The sequence below is a fragment of the Phacochoerus africanus genome, chromosome 3 (assembly GCF_016906955.1).
Source record: "Phacochoerus africanus isolate WHEZ1 chromosome 3, ROS_Pafr_v1, whole genome shotgun sequence".
Taxonomy (NCBI): Eukaryota; Metazoa; Chordata; class Mammalia; order Artiodactyla; family Suidae; genus Phacochoerus; species Phacochoerus africanus.
Window position 1 is genome coordinate 164,487,084 of NC_062546.1, and position 17,265 is coordinate 164,504,348.

The window sequence follows — 17,265 nt, forward strand, 5'->3', positions numbered from 1 at the left end:
ATGAGCAATTGCAAATAACAAAATCTCAGACAAATACACTTCTAATGAAAGGTGACATGCTGGAGATTCTTTTTTTGTTTTGTTCTTTTTCATCAGGTAACAACAAATTAGTTTAGGAAGCCATAGTAGAATGCCGTGATTGGGATAACTAGCTCATAGCCCATGCTGTTAGCTTTGTTTTTTGTTTGTTTCCTGAAACCATACATGACACTTCTTTTGTACTAAATAGATATTTTCTTCACTCAGGTGTATCACAAGTTGTTCAAGCCCAGACTAGTTCTTATGTGATATTGCTCTCAGATGCTATTCTTACAGTTCCCACTTCAGAAAATGTATTTTTCTTAGTGTTCAAAACTATAGAGGATCACATGCATCAGCATACAGTGAGGAAATGTTAAGATTTCTTATGGGAAAAGAGTAATATTTTGTGACTCATCAAAAAGAACATAGATCATATCTTGCCTTGCAAACTCATAGAAAGCATTAATTTAAATTGGGAAGGGGAATTAAATGTGATTAAGGAGAAGAGAAAAACTGAACGTGATTAAGGAAGTTCTTGGAGTATCAGAGTGCACAGAAATGTCCTTTTAAAATTTTGTTCACGATTCTAATTAATGTTTGCTAATTAATTAGAGAGATATGTATCCACCTGTTCCTTGTACATTTATAAAACAGTAAGAGCAAAATGTTCATAATTTGAATGAGATTTGTGCTCATAGCTCCCACTTAGACGTTTGTAAATGTGTACCTGTGAGTGTTCATCTTTCATCCCAGCACGCTAACTCCGAACATTCAATTATTGCTCCCCTAATTCCCCTTATTTTTATTCAAAGAGTTTTGATATTATTCTAAACAGATAATAGGAATTAATACAATGAGAAAATAAACCTCCAAAGTATATTTTTTGTTTTCATTTAAATGAAATTACAGTTTAAAGTTTCCTTTATTTTCCTTTAAAATAATTCCTCTATATTTAAATATGTATTTATGGTTGACCTTGCAGAATATTCTAATTATCATTTTTCAAACATAGTAGTATTCTAATTATTTATAAACATATTTTATTTGATATTTATTTTCTATAAATTATATTATAATAAATCATTTTATTAATTTATATTTATCATTTTATTGAAATATAATTAGTATTATATTAATTATAAATTTCACTATACACAATAAGTATTTATGTAATATTTATCATATAACACAACAGTCCTCAACTGAGGGCAATCTGTCCCTCAGGAAATATTGGAAACCACTGCAGACAGTTTTGATTGTCACTACTGGGGAGTTCTACTGGCCAGGAGAGCCTCTAAAGGGTAGAGGTCAATGGTGCCACAGAGATCCTACAAGCCACAGTAAAAAGAGTTATCCATCCCAGAATGTCAATAGTGCTAAGACTGAGAATTAAATTTATCTAAATCTTAGTCTGTGTCCATTTTCTAGAAGTGATGACATTGTTCAGCCATGTCATAAATAGACAGGAGATCAAAGCAGACAGTGAAATGATACACTAGGTTTAATTTCTTTGAGATTAATATCACTAACATTGTGGAGATAATGAATTACAAAATCTTTACCAAGCTTTGTGGTACAAAGAAAATCAACTTAAACAAACACAAGTTAACACATGATATAATAATTATCTCAAATAATAATAAATATTATTAGAAATAATAAATATTGTCAATATTAATGAAACATAGAATCTACAAAAAAAGTTTATTTCAGAAATAATAAATATTGTCAGTATTGACTGAAATATAGAATCTACAAAAAAAAGTTTTTCATGAGCTAAATAAATTATTGAAGCAGTTTTACTGAACACTGTCCAATGCCAAGTGTTCTAAGAGATTCTGAAGTCTGTGAAATAGAAAAATAAAACTAAAATACATTGTCTTACTATATATTCTGATCAATGAGAGCTAAACTCTTTATACATTAAAATAGCAATGGAGAAACTGGAAGATGTCAGCTGACTGAGGATTTTCTTTCTTCCTACCCTAAAAATTTTTTTTACTTTATTTTATTGAAGTATAGTTGATTTACAAAGGTGTGTTAATTTCTGCTGTACAGAAAAAGGATTCATATTATATATCTATATATAGACAGATATTATTTTCCATTGTGGTTTATCACAACATATTGAACATAGTTCCCTGTGCTATACAGTAGAACCTTGTTGATTATTCATTCTATATATAATAGTTTGCATCTACTAATTCCAAACTCCCAATCCATCCCCCGACCCACATCCCTCCACCCCCTTGGCAACCACAACCTAAATATTTTCTAAAGATTATATTTTCTTAGAGCAGTTTTAGGTTTGAACTTAGAAAACCTGACAGGAGGATACAGAGATTTGCTGTGTTCCCCTTACCTCCACACATGCTTAGCCTCCAACAGTATCAAAATTCCACACCAGAGTGGTATATTTGTTACAAGTGATGAACTTATATTGACACATCATAATTACCAAAAGTCCATAGTTTACCTTAGGTTTCATTCTTCCCCATATATCTGTATAAAATGACTGCATAATGGCACTTGTATATAACAAATACCTTTTTTAAGTGTAAGAATTTTAACAGTGAATAAAAGAAAATAGAATCAAAATGATGGGGGAAAAAAAAACTAAAGAAAGAAAGGCCAATAGATAAGCACTTGAGGACAGTTACAATAAGAGATTGGTTCCAGGATTGCCCCAAATCAAAGTCAGCATATCTAAGAGGTCAAAAGGAATCTCTGGGAAAGAATCATTCTGTGTTTGTATATTATGGAAACTTATACAGTTGAATGAGAGAACTAAAATATGAAATATTTCCTGTAGAGTCTTGGAGAAAGAAAACTGGAAACAAATATTTTTAGTTTCTAATGATAGAGTAATACCTACTATTTTATCTAGTTGTTATTTAATACGGTCAGGCCAGATTAGGCTACAGTAACAACCCTCAAACTCAATGGCCTTAAACAGAAAGGTGTATTTCCTCTTCATGTTACATATAATCTTAGGTCAGTGGAGTAATTTTTTCTGTGTCATGCCTCTTAGTTTCTCTGAGATTAATATCACTAACATTGTGGAGATATTAAGGATCCTCAAGGACCCAGAGAGATCTGAAACCCCCATCATCTTAACCATCATTGGTCACTGGACCAGAGGACATTAACATGAAAAGTTGAGCACTTCCTTTTAAATGCCCTATGCCAGAGGTGGCATCTGCCCTTTCTATTCATAATTACTTGTTCAAACTAATTCACCAGACCACGTCTAACTGAATGAGGGCAGAAAATGAAACTCTATCATGTTCCCATAAGAATAAGACCTGGAAATATCAATGAGCATGGCTAACAAACGCCACTGTCTCACTGATCCACACTAAATGTGAAATGTGAGCAAGTGGATTTAAGGACAATCCTCTAGGACAAATGAAGTCTGGAACCCAAGAAAGATACCATCTTGGTTTCCAAATTGACAATCCTATACATACTATATTCATATAATCAGAGAATTCTATTGTATAAAGTTCTCTCACGAGCCCAACAATCCACCAAATGTTTACTGGATCCTATATTTATACAACCATAGTAAGAAACTAAAAGATGGTAAAAGGAAAATAGTAACATTTATAACATAGAGTTTCATTGTTTCTCCAATGGCCACAAATAACATGGTCCACAAATAAATATAGCATTTGTATTAAATAACAAATTTAATTTTCATCTATGGGAAGTATACTCTAATAAACTTATAAATAATATGTTCCTATCTGAATGGGGGAAGTTTAATTTTACTAAGAGTCAAGTGGAAAATGGAAGGGCATTAGGTGGAAGATGTGATGCATTTTATCCCTCTAGATGAAAGCTCCAAGATGAACCCTCTCCCATGTTACTTACCTCCCTGCCTGGGAATCATTCAGTCAACAACTCTTTCCTGAGCACTTTTTGCATACAACAATCCTATCACATCCTGGAGATACAGCCCTCATTGAACTAATTTTCAATTAGAACAGACATTTTTAAGAATCACACTATATATTTATAGTTACAAGATAACAAAAATATTCTGAGGAGAAAAAGAATTTGATGAGAAATGAGAACACAATAATGTAGGACATGAAGAAAAGGCTTCTCTGAGAAAATAACATATAAAATAAAATTTTTACTTTAGCAAAGTGTGGGGTAAAGAATATTCTAGACAAAGGAAGCATCATTTACAAACCTTCCATTGTGAATCTCACTAACATGGAAAGTAAAGAGTATCAGTAGAAAAAGTTTAATAATTAAGGAGTAAGTCATACAGGGCTACAAAGGCTGTGGTAAATACTTTTAGATTTTACCCTAGGTCAGAATTTTCTGAAAGACTTTACACAGGGGAGCCAAATAGTTATATTTGTTTTGTAAATGGATGATTAGGTGATAATGGGACTAACTGGCTCTGAGGAAGGAGAGGAATACAAATGGAAACGCTATTTAAGAGGTGCTCAGAGATATCTTTGAGAGAAGAAACTTAAAAAGTTATACAATAGCATTAGAAATAAGTATACAGGTTTGAAAGCTTCTTTGTTAGGTACACTTGAAGTTTCTCGGTGCTTTTTAGATATGAAAAGGAATGGAGAAAGAGGCGGCCATTCAGAAAGCCCAGTTCTGGAACCCAGCGAGAAAGCTTGATATTTACATTTTTTTCCTGAAAATTCACATTCCCTCATGAATTCTTCCATCACTATTTCATTTTTTTCTATGCATTATTTCTGGAATGTCTGATTTATCTTCCTCCACAGCATAAAGGAACGTTACTAGGGGATTTCAAAATCTAGATTTCTAAAGATGGACCAATTATCCTAGGGATGCAAGGATTCTTCAATATCTGTAAATCTATCACTGTGATATACCACATCAACAATCTGAAAAATAAAAATCATATGATCATCTCAATAGATGCAGAAAAAGCTTTTGACAAAATCCAACAACCATTTCTGATAAAAACTCTTCAGAGAGTGAGCATAGAGGGGAACTACTTCAATATGATAAAAGCCACTTACGACAAATCCACAGCTAACATTATTCTCAATGATGAAAAACTGATAGCATTTCCACTAAGATCAGGAACAAAACAAGGATGCTCTCTTTCACCAATATTGTTTGACATAGTCTTGGAAGTCCTAGCCATTGCCATCAAGAAAAAAGAAATAAAAGGAATCCAAATTGGAAAATAAGAAGTAAAACTATCACCGTTTGCAGATGACATGATTCTATACCTAGAAAATCCTAAACACACTACCAGAAAACTATTAGAGCTCATCAATGAATCTGGTAAAGTCACAGTATACAAAATTAATACATAGAAATCTACTGCACTTCTATATACTAACAATGCAAGATCAGAAGGAGAAATTAGAGAGGCCATCGCATTTACCATTGCATAAAAAAGAATAAAATACCTAGGAATAAATCTACCTAAAGAGACAAAAGAATTGTACTCTGAAAACTATAAGACACTGATGAAATAAATCAAAGAAGACACAAATAGATGGAAAAATATACAATGCTTTTGGATTGGAAGAATCAATATAGTCAAAATGACAATGCTACCTAAGACAATCTACAGATTCGATGCAATCCCTATCAATTTACCAAGGACATTCTTTACAGGGCTGGAACAAAATATTTTAAAATATGTATGCAAACACAAAAGAACTCAAATAGACAAAGCAATATTGAAAAGAAAAAAAAAATGGTACTGGAAAAATCAGGCTTCCTGACTTCAGGCTCCACTACAAACCTACAGTCATCAAGACTGTATAGTACTGGAACAAAAACAGAAATATAAATCAATGGAACATGATAGAAAGCCCATAAATAAACACAAACAGCTATGGTCAATTATTCTATGACAAAGGAAGCAAGACAATAAGGTGGAAAAAAGATATTCTCTTCAATAAATGGTGCTGGGATAACTGGACAACTGCACGTAAGAGAATGAAATTAGAACATTGCCTAACAACATACACAAAAATAAACTTAAAATTGATTAAAGACCTAAATGTAAAGTCAGATACTATAAAACTCCTAGAGGAAAACAAGCAGAATGTTCTTTGACATAAATCACAGCAACATATTGTTTGATCCACCCCCTAGAATAAAGACAATAAAGGTATGCAAATAAACAAATGGGACCTAATTAAATTCAAAGGCTTCTGCACAGCAAAGGAAATCATTTAAAAAAGAAAGAAAGAAAAAGAAAACTCACAGAATGGGAGAAAATTTTTGTAAAGGACTCAAACAATCCAAAATATACAAATAACATACAACTCAAAGACAAAAAATGAACAACCCAATTGAAAAATGGGCAGAAGACCTGAAGACATTTCTGCAAAGAAGATATACAAATGGCCAGGAGGCACCTGAAAAAATGCTCAAGATCACTTATTATTAGAGAAATGCAAATCAAAACTACAATGAGGTACCACCTCACACCAGTTAGAGTGGCCATCATTAGCAAGTCAATAAACAACAAATGCTGGAGAAGATGTGGAGAAAAGAGAATCCTCCTACATTGTTGGTAGGAATGTAAACTGGTGCACCCGCAATGGAAAACAGTATGGAAATACCTCAGAAAACTAACTCTAGAACACCATATGACCCAGAAATCCCACTCCTGGGCATGCATCCAGACAAAACTTTCATTGAAAAAGATACATGCACCCTTATGTTCATCACAGCACTATTCACAATAGCAAAGACACAAAAATAACCTAAATGCCCATTGACAGATGAATGGATTAGGAAGATTTGGTATACATATACAATGGAATACTACTCAGCCATAAAAAGGACAAAATAATGCCATTTGCTGCAACATGAATGGAACTAGAGACTCTCATACTGAGTGAGGTAAGTCAGAAAAAGAAAGACTGACACTATGTGATATACCTTATATCTGGAGTCTAAAATATGGCACAAATGATCTATCTACAAAACAGAAAAAATCATGGACATGTAGGACAGAATTTTGTTTGCCAGGAGGGAGGGGGAAGGAGTGGGATGGACTGGGAGTCTGGGGTTAGTAGGTAAAAACTGTTGCATATGGAGTGGATGAGCAACGGGATCCTGCTGTATAGGAAAGGGAACTATACATTTAATCACTTGTGATGGGACATGATGGAGGATAATGTGAGAAAAAGAATGTATATGTATGACTGGGTCACTTTGCTGAACAACAAAAATTGACACAACATTGTAAATCAATCATAATTTAAATTTTTTTTAAAAAGATGTAGCAATACATGGGTCTGAATAGCTCTATGTGTACATCATGTAAATCTCTTTACAAGTCTGAGTTACAACAGTTCCTAATAGTTTGTATTCTGAAATAATTATTAAACAAAAATTATAAATAACATTATAAAAATATTTGCTATAGAAAAACTATAAAAGTGAGCTAAGCTTCCCTGTCATGATGGATCTTTAGAATCAGTGAGATCCACTTTGCGTGAGTTTTCAACTCCTGGGATTACCCAAGTGTGTCTCAATGGACAGAAGACCACGTTAGAGGAAGCTGTTGAAGAAAGTTAAAGGCAAAGATGGTTCCCATGGTAGAGGTGAACAATAAGTAGTCTTCATAGCTTTCCTAGCATTAAGTGAGCTTTTCCCAGAAATATGTGGACTTATAATTATATTCAGAAAGACAGAACAAAGACATATATGATTATTTCCAAGAAAGTCAAGTGTCAGTCCCCAAACTACTGTATCAAGTTTCTCCCCCTAATCTGGTAGTGGATCACCTCTACCACATTCCCTTTTAGCTGCTTGTACTTGCTTTTTTATCATTCTCTCCACAAGGAGTCATAGTTTTGTTCCCTAAAACCAAGGCCCTTTTAAATTCTACTTCTTTCTCTTTTCTGTATATGTTGCTATTCATTAACTGGGGCATAACTTGCCCTGAATACCTGTTTTAATATGGTAGCATACTATACGTTTTTGGTAACTAATGAGAAAAAAAAGGAAATTCAATTTCTTTGATTTTAGCAGACAAGTCATTATGTGAACTATTGAATATGCATCTGATGGTACCGTGAAAAGATCTATGAAATAGAACATCTACCTGCTTTTCTCTTAGTTATTGATGATGAAAAACCATCCATAATGTTACTTCCTGTCAGGCAAGAAGAAGAAAAAGTTATAATAGGAACATTCATTTCCATATTTATTACAAAGTAATAATTTAGAGGTAGTTACATTCTCTTATGAGTACCACTAGAGAGCTATTGAACTTTAAGATTAGCTGCCTGCCATAATAAATATTCGATTTCAATGTAAATGATTCTTCCATTGCCTGCCATTTTAGAATTTAGGAAGTCCAAAAGTCATGACATGAGAAGTAGTGCTAACAGCTGATATAAAGGAGTAAGCAACTATTGAGGTGTAAGACATCCATGGAAACTGAGCTCTGGTACCATGACCATAATGCTCAGTGTAAAAACGAGTCATTAGAAGAAAATAGTTTTATAAATTTTGTGAAATTTAATTTCTGAATTTTAGGCAATATTACAGAATATTAAAAATAAGTATTTAATGTAGCTCATGGATTAATAATCCATATCAGGATTTGAGTGAAGAACCTAACAGGGAGGAAGTCATGATCTTAACTCTCTTCAAGTAAGGGCATGTTTTGTGTTTTTGTTTATATCTGTACATTTAATAATTTATAACCATTTTAAAGTAAGAATTTTTATAAAACTAAAGTGTATTATAATACATAATATTATTTAATATTTAAGCTCAATCATCAGTCATGTTACTTCAAATGAGGAGGAAGGACTTATGTATGAATAATTGAAATTATCTTTTAAAGAAAAGGATGTTTATATTCCACTGTATGTTTACACACTTGAAAGACATCTGATCTCAGGAAAAGTGTTATACACACACACACACACACACACACACACACACAATATGTTAAGAAACCTTCTAGAAAATATGGCTGACTGTGCCGTTAATGGAAAAAACACCCACACTTAAACACAAATAAAACTACATAGGATATTGTGTTTTTAATAGCTAAGCTGAAAAGTAGGAATATAATATCTTTAGTCAATTAAGAGACAATTAAAAGCCAGAGTGATGACCAACAACTCATGGCTAGTAGTTTAGGAGGGTTTTAAAACAAGACATTAAGGGCAGGAGTGAGCATTGGAGAGGTTAATGCCCATGATGAGATAGAAAAAAATGACTCCATAAGCTTGTATGGGGAAAGCAAACAAGGAAAATAGAATTTGTCTGGCTTCATGTATTTAAAAGTCACTCTTAGAAATAAAAATCAGAGTAATTCTTCATGCACATGTGGGTTCTCATTTACAGCACCCATGCTTTACACATGACACAGGTTGGTAAAGTAGAAATCTTTTTCTCTTTCACTTTTTCTCTCTCCTCTCCGCTCTCCACTCTTCATGTATTTATATAATAGTGACAGGTTTATATCACATATATACACATGTGTGTAAATTCATATATATTATATTACAATATATGTGTTTATTTATAGGTACACCTCGACACAACAATATTTAACAAATTAACAGATAGGCATTACACATCAAGAGTTAGTACCATCAAGAAAAGAAAGCAGGAGTTCCTACTGTGGCCCCATGTGTTAAGGACTTGGTGTTGTCTTTGTAAGGATACAGGTTCACCACCTGGCCTTGCTTGGTGAGTTATGGATCCAGTATTGCTGCAACCTGCAGTGTAGGTCACAGATGCAGCTCAAGATCTAGTGTTGCCATGGTTGTGGTATAGGCTGCAACTGCAGCTCCGATTTGCCTCCTAGCCTGGGAACTTCCATATTCTGCAGGTGTGGCCATAAAAAAAGTAAAAAGAAAAAAAAGAAAAGAAAGCCATGGAAATATTTTGTGCCTCCTAAGGGAAGAACACACCACCACCTGTGAAGTAGACTGAACACACAAAAAAATCTTCCTGAATCTTTCAGTTTACTAGATCCAATGACAAATACCTCAAAGTAAATACAATGACTAGAACACATAAATCATATGTTAGAACATATTGGTCATATCAATCAAGGGACATAATCATCAATTCTAGACTGTACAAAATAATGCAGGTCATGTGACCTCATTATTTCAACAAATAAATCATAAGAGAAAAAGGGATAGGGTGACCTATCAGTTCTGGTCATAGTACCAGAGCTCAGTTTCCATGGATGTCTTACACCTCAATAGTTGCTTATTCCTTTATATCAGCTGTTAGCACTACTTCTCATGTCATGACTTTTGGACTTCCTAAATTCTAAAATGGCAGGCAATGGAAGAATGGGCTTTATTTGGATCTGTAGGCAAACAACTAAAAACATATCACATTTATAAAGCAATTGGAAATTTTATCATTAACCAGATGGTGATATTAAGAAATTATTTTTTAAGTATTCTTTATTTTTAAGAATCAAATATTAAAATATTTATTAATAAATTAATATAAGTTATGGAAATTGCTTTAAAATAATATGACAGAAGAGAAAACAAGTGGGAACATAGACAAGAAAAGACCAGCCATGTGATGATAATTGCTGAAAGTGGGTGACAGATATTTGAAAGTTCATTACATTATTCAGTCTATATTTTTATGTTTGAAATGTAGTCCATACTAAAAAGATTAAGAATAAAATAAAATCATATATGGAGTGGTATAATTTATTTGAACTAGGAATATACTATATTATAATGAAAAATAAATGGTTACTCAAGACATTATAAGAGAAAACATTCATTAAAATTAAAACAAATGCTAAGTATTTTTGAAGATTAAATTGATAATTTAACCTCTCTAAAGCCAAAAATTAAGGCCTACACACTCCCTCAAGAATTTGTCTAAATAGTTTTATTTTGTTCTTTCATGTCAGAGTATGACAGAGACTTAAATGCTACATGAGTAAGATATATTTTTTAAAGATTAAATTGAAAATTTAACCTCTTCAAAGGCAAAAACCAAAGTCTCTCAATTCCTCAAGAATTTGTCTAAATAATTTGATTTTGTTTTTCTATATCAAAATATGAAAGATCCTTAAATGCTACATGTGTGAGACACAATTCACGACAAATACACAAGATGTATTTTGTACTTAATGATTCAAAAATACAGGTTTACTGTTAAATGTGAGTATTTATATAATAGCCAGAAAAAAGTAATATTTATGTAACAATGAATTATAAATATTTTTCATTAACACGGTTTTCAGGAAAAAACAGTTAATATTTTCAGAATTGATACAAGATCCATTATTTTGAAAAAAAATTAAGAAAACGACGGTAAGCTAGAAGCTAATCGCTCACATCTGAGAATTCTTAGGCTGCATATAAACCAAGTTTAAATCTCTTGTGGCATCATTCATAAGCCACTAACCAAAATAACTTCAAATGAGTGAAATATAATGAAAACATGAGCAATAAGTTTGATGCATTTGTAAAAGAGTAAATCATGTCAAGCAAACTTAATTACTTACTCAATTGAAATACATAATTCATAGAAGAAGTGAATGTAGTAGATGTGATAGATTTATATTTCATAGAGTTGATGCAATGACTGAGAATTATGATTTGAAAAATAGATTTAATTGCCTTACATTGAACTGGTATTTCTTATTGAAAATGGAAACAGCAATTAAACCTGTTGATAGAATGGATAAAGTCTACAAATGAGTGAGTCAACTCATAAATTCCTCTCGTTAACGTTTGGTGAAAGATGACACACTGAGCTCTGCTATACCTCTCAAGTTCTCTAAAGCTAGAAACTAAGACCAGGTAACCAAGGAACTGGGTGCATTCCAGATGAAAAGGGAAATTTAACTTTCTTCATCCACTGACTTGTTTTCATAGTGTAACAAAAATATCTATTACCTCCACAGTTCCTAACACTGACACCTAGTAAAATCAATGTAATTTAACGTTGATAGCTGAATGCGTTTTGCCTCATAGACAGTTTGATGATATTTACATTTAAAAAAAGAAACAAACAAAAAGCATCCAAATTGGAAAGAAAAAGTAAAACTATCCTTATATATTATCATGTATTTAAAAATACACACACACACAACTACCCAAATCAGAATTACTAAATTATTTCAGCAAGGTTATGGGATGAAAGACCAATATATAAAAATCAACTGTATATATATATATACACAATAGTATATACACAATAGTAATAATCCAAAAATGACATTAATTTTAAATTTTCACTCACTATATTACAAAAGCCAATAAAGTAGTTAGAAAGAAACTTAAAAGGGTGCAAGACCTGCACACCGAAAACTATAAAGCACTGTTGAAAAAAATGTAGACAAACTAAAAACAATGAAAATATACTCCACATTCATGGGTTGGAAGAATTAATACTGTTAAGATGGCAATACTACAGATTCAACACAAACTCATGAAAAAGGAAGTTGGCGTTTTTACAGAAGCTGACAAGCTGATCCTAACACTCATACGGAAATGCAAGGGACCCAAAATAGCCAAAATAATCTTTAAAAAAAAAATACATTTTGAAGACTCACAGGGAAGGGAGTGGGATGGATGGGCAGGTTTTAAAGTAAACAGTTATATTTGGAATGGATAGGCAATGGGGCCCTACAGTACAGCACAGAGAAGGTGTGTGATTGGGTTACTTTGCTATACAGCAGAAATTGAAGGAACATTGTAAATCAACTATACTTTAATAATAATAAAAAAAAACCTTCTTAATTTCAAAACTTACTACAATACTACAGTAACCAAGATTGGTGCTGACATAAGGATAAACACAGACAAGGAGATAGAACTGAGAATCTATAACTAAACCTTTACATTTATTTTGACAAGCGTGCCAAGACAATTAAATAGGGAAAGAACAGTTTTTGGGTTTTTTTTCCAACAAATGATGTCTAGACAACTGAGTATCCACATGTAAAACAAAGGGATGAGATACTAATGGTTAGTTTGCAGATAATTATAAGGGAAGATTATTTTGGGACCAAATGCTTACTAGAAGTTCTTAAAACCTCACTCACTAGTAAACCAAAAGAGTGGATGTGCAGAGATTTATGCACCCATCTATGGACTGTTTCAGAGACATCAAAATGTCATTTCCTATATTTGTAGAGTACTGGGATGACTAGCTCCAATGTATCTTAACTAGTTTCAATGTATCTTAACTCACTTCAGTGCATTCTGATGCACTGCAATGCCATTCTGATGTCTCAGAAAGAGCCCTTCTTCCTTAATGAGGTACTTTCCACTCTGGCTTTCTATAACATCCTTGAATAAGCATGGCTACCAAATCAGTACCTATTTCTAGAGTGGTTTGCCATAATTTCCCTGCTGTGAGTTACATGCATTTTGTATTTGTTCACTCTACCTTGCACATAGTAAGAGCAAGTAGGTCACACATGTAGGTATTCATTTATTTAATTCATCCATTCTATCCATTCATTCAGTCAGTCAGTAAACAATTATTGCATACCTTTTTGATATCCTATATTATGATTTAGGAAAAATAAATGTTTTAAGACCACAAGAATGTAAATTCCATGAGATCAGGGATTTTATCTTTTAAATCTGTGCCCCCATATCTAAAACAGCACCTTAGCAAGCATGAGTAAAAATAACCAATACACTTTGAGCACTATATGTAAATCTCTGTTCTAAGTACTTTCATCTTTTTACATCTCATGGCAACACTTTGTTAAAGGTACCATTATAGTCCACACTTATACTTGAGGAAACTACAATACAGAGAATTCAAGTGCCTTGAACAGTATCACACAGCTGGCAAATCTATGTTCTAACCAAGACTTGCAGGCATTCAGATATGATTAGACTACTTAGGTTTAGTCGGACTTGCATGCATTCAGAGATGATTAGACTACTTAGGTTTAGTCGGACTTGCAGGCATTCAGAGATGATTAGACTGCTTAGATGTTCACGATGTGGTAGGTCACATAAAATATAACCACACACAATGCAGCTACATAAAACCAGACGAGTAGGAAAACAGTTCTAATTATTTCCCAATTTCAAAACTGCTATATTCAAATACAAAATCTGCTGAAGAAGTGAAAAGAGAAAATGATTGGCCACGAAAAGTAAGATAAATCAGTAAATTAATAGTCCATTGGTGTCTGCAAATTCTGTTCATTTGCTTTATTAAAAGCTTGAATATTTAATTGTCTAGAACTTACTTTTTCCCTACTTGAAAAAAAAAGTCCCTTTTTCCTCTAACCAAAAAATTAAGGCCCCTATTATACTTATCTTTTGAAAAGTGCTATGTTTTCACAACAACACAGTTTATAAAAGATAATAGACCCAGGGGGGGAAAAGTGCATCAAATGTTTCAATGCTTCTTTAGCTAAAGAAATACAATTTTACAATTTGATGTCATTAGAGTTCTCTTGTATCACAGTAGATTAAGGATCTGGCATTTTACTGTAGCAGCTTGGGTTGCTACTGTGGCACGGGTTTGATTCCTGGTGAAGAATTTCCACATGTTGCACATACAGCCAAATATAATTAAAATTAAAATTAAAAAAATAATAAAACATGTTAATACTTACATTGAAATGGATTATTACATTTCATTTAAATATCTTGTTTTAAAAATAGAATTAAATCCTGCTGAGATATGTCAGGGGCAACCCCTGATTTAAATTTTGTTTGTATCTATAACCTTAGAAGCACATTCATAAGTACTGACTTGGGTGACTCCACTTTGATTACTATAGATTCATAAAATCTTAACACTGGAAGGGACCTTGAGAGGTCATTTACATCTCCACTCTCAGGCAGCACCTTACTTAACTGTCCCTGACAAATGTGCACCTATCTTATTTTTAAAGCCATACTTCAGGAAGTTCATATAAATTAATCACACACATAGTTCTAGAGAATAGAGAGCTCAGAATGGCACTCCTAATTTAACCAATCAAATTATTATTGGTTGCATGAGCACTTCCATGGTTCCAACTGCTTTTTGCGTGTAAATCAGTAGCATCTTAAGGATTCGAAATTTTTATCTACTTCTGAGGATATAAGAAATCATTCCTCACTAGTTTTTTACTAGCCAGACCAAGTGAGAAGCCAAAACAACTGTAAAATTAGGCAAGGCAAAATGCAGTAAGTAAACTAGAATCTCTAATTCCAAATTATATCTTAAAATGGAAATCAGTAAAAGTCACAATAAATATGGATATATATAAAATGCTTTCTACTAAATGAATGCAAATACTGATAAAGATTTTCCCCACTTTAACTTTATATGATCTTTCCCTGTGGCCTTGCTTCTATTGCACACATCATTCATTAGATTATGAAAACCATTAATGTCAAGAAGCAGAACAAAATGAATTCACTGAGGGGCTGCTATTAGCATATCAAGCAGCTATTTCTCACTAAATATTCCTGACAGCTCTCATTACATATGATGGATGAACTTTATAAGTAGTAGTAGTTTCCGAGGAAAATAAAATCTTTAGGCACACTACCATGTGTGGCTGAATAACTAGCAATCATCTTTCAACAGTTTATATTTTTTCCCTTTTAATGGGAAAGTGCTATAAAATTCACAGGTAGGTTAAACGCCTGAGTAAAAACTCATTTAGAAATTGTAAGTCTAATTTATGACCTGAATATTTTAAGTTCTTTTAGTTAAGAACATTGAGGCTAGTCATCCCAATACGCTGCAAATACAGGAAATGGCAGTGCCTGAGAAAAGCAGTTCAAAATAGAATTTTGGAAGCTATTGTTATTAGAGGGAACTAAAACAAGCAGGGAAACTCCAAACACTAGCTAAAAGGTGAAAATATGATATTACTCCTTATGTTTTCAAGAATCTTTAGGAAAACACTATAAAACCTTACAAACACTATATGAGTATGAAGAAATAAGAATAATAATTACGACAATATTGTCTGCTTTTCCTGCTCAGGTGAGAAAGAAGCATTCTGAGTACCAAGGGTATAACCCTGTGACCCCCAGGCATTATAGTCTCTGTATCAGATTTCACAAACCAGGGCACAGATGAATCTAGTCTGTAGAAATATTCTTTTAGTCTATACATGATACTTTTCACATTCAAATTTTCATAATTTAAAAATCAAGGGATTTCTGATAAGTGTCTAAACTTCTGGCTACTTTTTTTAAAATTTGGCAGCAGGTGGTGGGAGTATCAGCATTTATTTGCCCTTTTGACACAAACTCCTCCTTTCCATATTAGTCCTTGATGGTTACGCAGATCATCTACCATCTTTTATCATTAGGATAGTACTATTGTTTTTCTGATATAGAGAAATAGTTGCCTATAAAATGCACAACAACAACAACAACAACAACAACAACAAAAAACAAGCAATAAACTAAGAGGTGTATCTAAAAGTCATTGACTTAGGTTATCTAGTCTGGACCTATTTTAACTTTATGAAGGCTTTATTTTTTTAATTTCTCAGTGAATGCTATTACATTTATAGTTATACAACAATCATCACAATCAAATTTTATAACATTTCCATCCCAAACCCTTATTGCATTCCCCCGCGCCCCAACCTGTCTCATTTGAAAACCATAAGTTTTTCAAATTCTGTGAGTGTGAGTGAGTATCTGTTCTGCAAAGAAGTTCATTCTGTCCTTTTTTTAGATTCCACATGACGTTGGTGTCTCATTGTCTGACTTCACTTAGCATGATAATTTCTACATCCATCCATGTTGCCTCGAATGCATTTATTTCCTTCCTTTTAATGGATGAGTAATATTCCATTGTGTATATGTGCCACATCTTCTGGATCCACTCCTCTGTCGATGGACATTTAGGTTGTTCCCATGTCTTGGCTATTGTATAGAGTGCTGCAATGAACACTGGAGTACATGTGTCTTTTCACGTCTTGGTGTTTTCTGGATAGATGCCCAGCAGTGGGATTGGTGGATCAAATGGTAATTCTATTTTTAGTTTTCTGAGGAATCTCCATACTGTTTTCCTCAGTGGTTGTACCAATTTACATTCCCACCAATAGTGTAATAGGGTTCCTTTTTCTCCATACCCTCTCCAGCACTTATTGTTTGTAGACTTTTAGATGATGGCCATTCTGGCTGGTGTAAGGTGGTACCTCATAGTGGTTTTGATTTGCATTTCTCTAATAATGAGTGACGCTGAACATCTTTTCCTGTGTGTTTTGGTGATCTGTATGTCTTCTTTGGAGAATTATCTGTTTAGATCTTATGCCCATTT